General features: G+C 40.4%; 1 pseudogene; it reads right to left on the reverse strand.

Annotated features, from left to right (window-relative positions):
* Positions 1-2,131: 2,131 nt before the first annotated feature.
* LOC111154066 lies at positions 2,132-2,355 on the reverse strand (annotated as a pseudogene).
* Between the last annotated feature and the right edge of the window lie 3,829 nt (positions 2,356-6,184).

Here is a 6,184-nt window from a genome sequence, read left to right on the forward strand (position 1 = left end):
TCATAAGAGAATAGGCCATGTGAGGTTCTTGGATTGAGATATCAATCTGCATATATATTTTTACAAAAATTCTCCCGTATGGTGTCAGAGAATATGCAATTTTGGGATGCAAGACTTGAGGTCAGGAAAACTTGCACAATGGAGTCCTTCCATAGCTTCAGAGTAATAATAATAATAATAATAATAACCCAAAACAAAACAAAACAAAACAAAATAAAAGCAAATAAAACAAAAAACAAAAAAAAAAAATGGAAAATGCCCAGGCTTTGGAAAATCATGTGTAGGAAGACTCACTTTGTAATTCTAGAGTGTTTCATGCTATAGGAAAAGAAGGGATGATTGGTCATTCAGAATTCGAAGGCATTTATATGGGTAGCATTTGCCTTGGAGGCTGATGTGACTGACAGATTTACTTTCTTCAAATTTATTCCCATGTAAGTAGAAACTGAGCTCAAAATGAATCATCAGGTAGCTTGGACAGCTCTTACACTCTAGCAAATGAAGAAATTCCGTTTTTCTACTCTAGATCTACTGAAGTTGGCTCTTTGCTACTTCAAGAGATCACCTATTCTTGTGTATTCTCTAGGCATATTGAAGTATGAGCATGAGGAGGTTTGGTTTCTCATCCTCAAAACATTTCTGTGTGTGACTGGAAGCCATTTCAGCATTCCTCTTTTATGAAGGGGCGAACACAAATTCCCCAGCCCCATCTCTTGCTGCTGCAGCGCGGGCCTCTCTATTTCCAGCCTAGTCCACTATAGCTCTTAAATTGCTATGTTTTCCCCGTGTCCAGGCGGCTAGTAAAAGCTGCCTGAAAATGGCAAGGTATGATGAGAAGCAACTCATTATGGCTCCTAAAATACATAGACCCAGAATAGCCCTGCACAGTTGGGGTAAGAAAAAAAGGAAGAGACCAAGAACAGAATGTCTCCCACCCTATCTAAGAGCTAGAGGAAAGTTCCGTCACCTTCTAACAAATTCTCAAGCTATGATGGCCTTGAAGGGATCACCTTCGTGGACCTTCTCCCACTTGGGCTGACACCCTGTCCTGCAAGCGTCTGACAAGCTCAGGTTTAGAAATTGCTTTAATTTACAGAAGATGGTGACTGCAGTGGTAACACTCCAGTAGAACCACAAAGTCAGACTCTCAGAATCTCAGAACACTACAAGCAGAAGAGCCTTCATAATCAATAGCACCCTCACAACGTACCATGTGCTGTGCAAAGCATATTTCATTCCATAACTCATTTAATCCTCACCAATTTCGGGGGGGGGGGCTGGGTTATACTTATTTCTTCATTAAAGTTGAAGAAACTAAGGCTCAGAAAAGTTAACCATATTGCCCTCGGAGCACAGCTAATAAGTGGCCGGTATATAAAACCAGATTTGACTAATGTCAGAATCCTCCCTTTTTAATTCCATGCAGTAAATTATTTGGAAAATTATTCCAAACTTTAAAAAAATTTAATTAAAAAACACAACTTTTTAATGTTTTGCAACAAAAGATTTGATTGACCATCTTCAATAACCTTATCCCCACCAGGGCCACCTCTAAATGTCCTTCTTACTATCTAGTTCAAAAACCACCAATCAAGTTGAACTCTGTAACAGTACGGCTAGGAGCAACTCTGCAACCCAAATGTACAGCCTCTTTTCCCAAGTTACAAAATCACTTATGAGACAGCTGGCACTAGTACCCAGTACTCTTAATTCCCAGGTCATTTCCCTGCTTACTTTGTGTTCGCTCCAAAGCACAAGGCAAATCCACTCACCTAGCACACACTGGGATGCCGCCAACAGAGGATGACAGGGGAAAGCCCTCCTGTCCCCAACAGGACTACAGAAATATTGAGAACCAAGTGTTAATTTCTGATTACTAATAATGAAACATGAGCTTGTTTTCTAGAATACTCTATGATTCAGAGTTGCACATTCCCCAAAGATTCTAGATGACTAATGATTGCACTATGTGACACGATAATTATTATTATTCTTTGGGGCAGTCACACATTTGCCTTAATTGTGAGCAGCAGGTGGGACACTTTCAGCAATAGTAAAAATAAATAAATAAATAAAAGCTTACAAAAGCAGGAATTCAGTGAAGCCACCTGGATGGAACTCTTGGGAGCTATTATCCATACATGTCAACTCAAAGCAGCAGAAAGAGGGCTCCAAAGCCCATGAGGAGCGAGGCAACCAAGGAGATGAGGAGCTCTTCACAGATACCCTGAGTGTACTTGGTAACCACCACTGGGTGGCAAAGAACATACCAAGGGCCAACAGAACCATGGTCAGATGGGGGATGACAGCAGGGTTCACTGGGCTGGTGTATCTGCTCATGGCCGTGATCTCCATCTTACTAGGCATAGCATAATCCACTGCTCCATCACTGGCATATTTTAATAACCCTGAGATTTGAGGATCTTACTACTTTGCTAAGGTCTTGTCTGAACCTTAGCAAATGGTTTGTGAAATTGAGAGACTGAACTGAGATACAATATGAGATAATCCATGACTGCCACCTTCTGTGCCCTTGGGTCTCAGGAATTAAGATAGGCAGAAAGCACTCTGAGATCAAGGGCAAATAGGTCTTCCCTTTCAGCACTGTGGGTGACGAAAAGTATTTGCCACACGATAGGGGAACATTACCCACTCTTTGAGAGCTCTTTTAGATCTACTGCCCAACAACTATGGCTCTGCTATACGTATCTTAGATTGCTATGAGGAATCTGGCTTTTTTTTTTTTCCCCTTGACCTTACTCCACTTTCTCAGTTCTTTACCCTCCATACAGTTTTAGCTCATATCTGGCAGAAGCTCTTGAACCATTATCAACATTTTGATTCTCTGGAGGAAAACTGAACTCAATTCAATAGTGCTTATTGACCAGGCTCCATGCTAGGGCTCAGGGAAACATGTGGAGACCAGTTCTCTGGGCCTCATGGGACCACACCTAGAGGTCAGACTTCCCCAGGAATTAAGTTTCTCTGGGATTCCAAAGTGGACAGGAAGATAATTCCAGCACTGCCTCAAAAGTCAGAAGGCCTGGGTTTCTATACTTCTACATTTTAGAAATGAGGGGCCCCTTTGCCTCTTACTCTAAGTCCATGTGATTCTAAACCCACATTGTCTCCAGGGCACATTCTGAAAGAGGCTGATTCTCAATAGGCACTAAAAGAATGAGTATAAGCATGCCTGGGTGGGTCAGTTCATTAAGCGTCTGCCTTCAGTTCAGGTCATGATCCCAGGGTCCTGGAATCAAGTTCCACATCAGGGTCCCTGCTCAGCATAGAGCCTGCTTCTCCCTCTGCCTCCTGTTCCCCCTGCTTGTTCTCCCTCTCTCTCTCTCTCTCAGACAAATAAATGAATAAAATCTTTAAAAAAATAAATAGAAGGATAAGTATAAAGGGACATTTTACAAAACACCTGACCACTACCCTTCAGATGTATCAAGGCCACAAAAGACAGGAAGGGACCAAGAGACTGTCCTAAATTGGAGAAGACAAAGGAGACATGACATCTAAATGCAATCTGTGGGATCCTGATTGGATCCTGGAACAGAAAGGGGCCACCAGTGGAAAAACTGGGTAAAGTCTATAAGTCTACAGTTTAGCTAATATTATTGTGTCAATGTCAACTTATTTGTTTTGATATCATAGTTATATAAGATGTTAGCATTAGAGGAAGCTGGGTGCGGAGTTTATGGAGATAGTCTGCAGTATCCTTGCAAATCTTCTTAAATCAAAAATTATATCCAAATAAAAAATTTTAAAAATAATAAAAACATGAGTGCATATTTTCCCAGAAAGTGAGACTATAAATTTCTCAAGGGGTCTTCTTTTTTCTTCCAGTATGTTTCTTAGGGCCTAGCATAGAGGTGTCTTACAGTAAGCTCTCAGACTATTATTAGAATTAAATTAGTTAAAAATTATTCACAACCACAATTTAACCTGGGACAGAGTAACATGTAACCTCATGACTGTTATAAGAAGTTAATACCGCAAATGTGATATTGTCACAACTAAAACACATAAAAAAGTCTGGGAAAATGTCATTGTTTCCTGGTACCAAGGAAAAGCAATCTCGGTGTTCAAGGCAGATAGCCAGTCTGATTTCAGAAAATAAAAAGGAAAGAAAGAAGAAATAACAACACAAAAGATCAAGTAGCACCTTTTAAAAAACCATCAACGTTGCTATTTGGACTAAACCAGAAGCTCCAGATAACAGTAACTACTAAAGAAGAAAAGGAACAAAAAAACCCTCAGAGCTTTCAATTTGTTTTTCATAATAAATGAATTGGCCCTACCAAAATGCAGCCTTGAGCAGTTAATTAAACAGCTGCCCCCATGGCTGATTCTGAGATGTTAGAAGGCCCATGACAGGCCCCTAAACAAATGGGGCAATAAAGGTGTGGGCTGTTTGGCTTGATTGAAGAGCTTGAGTTTTTCACCCCTAGTCTCTAAGCCATCTGGAAGTGAGTTTGTGGAATGTGGGATGGCAGCCTCTCTGCCCTTATCTACTGATAAGATTCTCAGCCTCAAACACGTGTACTAGAAAGGCAGGGAGCAAATATTTCAGATCTTAAACAACTTGCAATCCTCCCTCTAAAGTTCACTTTGTGCTATAGCACAGAAGGAAGGACACTCATCTCACATTCTTCCCCTCCAAATCGAGGGCTTTTGACATCGACATGAGCCAAGACTCAAGGTTGACTTAAAGGAAAACCGTGTTCTGATTCATGAGTTCTACCCACCTTCTCTGAGCCCCACACACTTCAGGCTACAAAAGTTAGGCTTCTGAGAGTGTCCGAGGATGAGACTGCCATGCAAAGCAGGTTTAACTGAGCAAAGAATTTGAGGATGAGGGCAAGTCTCTGTTTAAAATTGCTGGTCTAGCTGAATCCTAAAACACAAAAATATCTGAGGATGGCCCACAGGCTGCAACTTCACCGACAAAGAATTCAGCAGCTGACATCAGAAAGGCTTGGCTGTTGGGAATGAAAGAAATCTGGAAATTATGCTTTTTGCTTTAAGTCTAAAAATGAGAGAGCATATGTGGTATGTAGAGATATTTTGATGGGTGTATCTGGTGGGTATGAGGTATGAGATTGTATGTAGGAGTCAGTGTAAAATTAAATGAGGCTAACCACAGAAAAAATCCTAATTATATGAGGTTAATAACCTCTTAGGTGAGACACACCCATGCACACACGCACACACACACATATACACACATGTGTGTGCACCACAGATACAGAAGAACTGAAAGGATGTCATAGCTTCAAACAAGCTTTCAGAATTTGATCATGTAATCATTCACTCTGTCCTCTATTTTCAAGTTCCTAGTATGTTCCAGGGACTAAGTGAACTCCAGGAATATAAAATCAGGTGGTACATTTAAACCTTGCCTCAAGGAGTGTGCCATCTACTGGAACGGGCAGAATAATCCAACAGTTGTGAGACAGAGTGACAAGGGCTACCATAAAAGCAAGTTCAGATTGCCGTGAGAGGTCGGATGTGGGGTGACAGTGCGCAAAAAGGATCTACTGTGTCATCTGTTTTTTAAAACAGAAGATGATTCTCCCATTCTTGGTTCATTCAACCTCAGACAGATCTTGAAACTCAAGGAGATAGCAGGCATTTCATAGTTGTTTGTGGAGTTGGAAAGATGCGATGGCAAGCTTAATTAAAATGTTTCTCTTCTCCGGTCTCAAAATCTCATCTGTAAGCTATTTGAATGACGAACAAAATTATTCTTAAAACAACAAAAAAATCACGATTTAATTTCATTTATCATTCAAAAAAAATTTTTTTTAAAGTACCTACTCTGTGCCAAGTGTTGATGGCCGTACTAGAGACTGTGGTTCCTTCAACCTTAACTCTTTCAAAAGGGGCCACTCTGATCTTCAATGTCTTGCAAAACTTGATGGTTCCCCTCTGGCACCATAATGTGAGAGCAGAAACAAAGAAGGATGACATTTTGAAAAGGACTTAATTGATTTCATAGTGGAAAAGTGATGTGATTTCCCTTTCTTGAAAAAAAGCAAAGTGATCATTTTATCTTCGCAATCTCGCTGGAGTCATTGGGGTTGTCTAACGGCATTATAACTAATTGCAGAGTAAAACAAAGATAAGGATAGTTTATTGGACAAAATAATTTCAAACAATCTTAGCTCTGGTGAAACCA

This window comes from Enhydra lutris, unplaced genomic scaffold (genome assembly GCF_002288905.1).
Source record: "Enhydra lutris kenyoni isolate GAN:26980312 unplaced genomic scaffold, ASM228890v2 scaffoldscaffold35, whole genome shotgun sequence".
Classification (NCBI taxonomy): domain Eukaryota; kingdom Metazoa; phylum Chordata; class Mammalia; order Carnivora; family Mustelidae; genus Enhydra; species Enhydra lutris.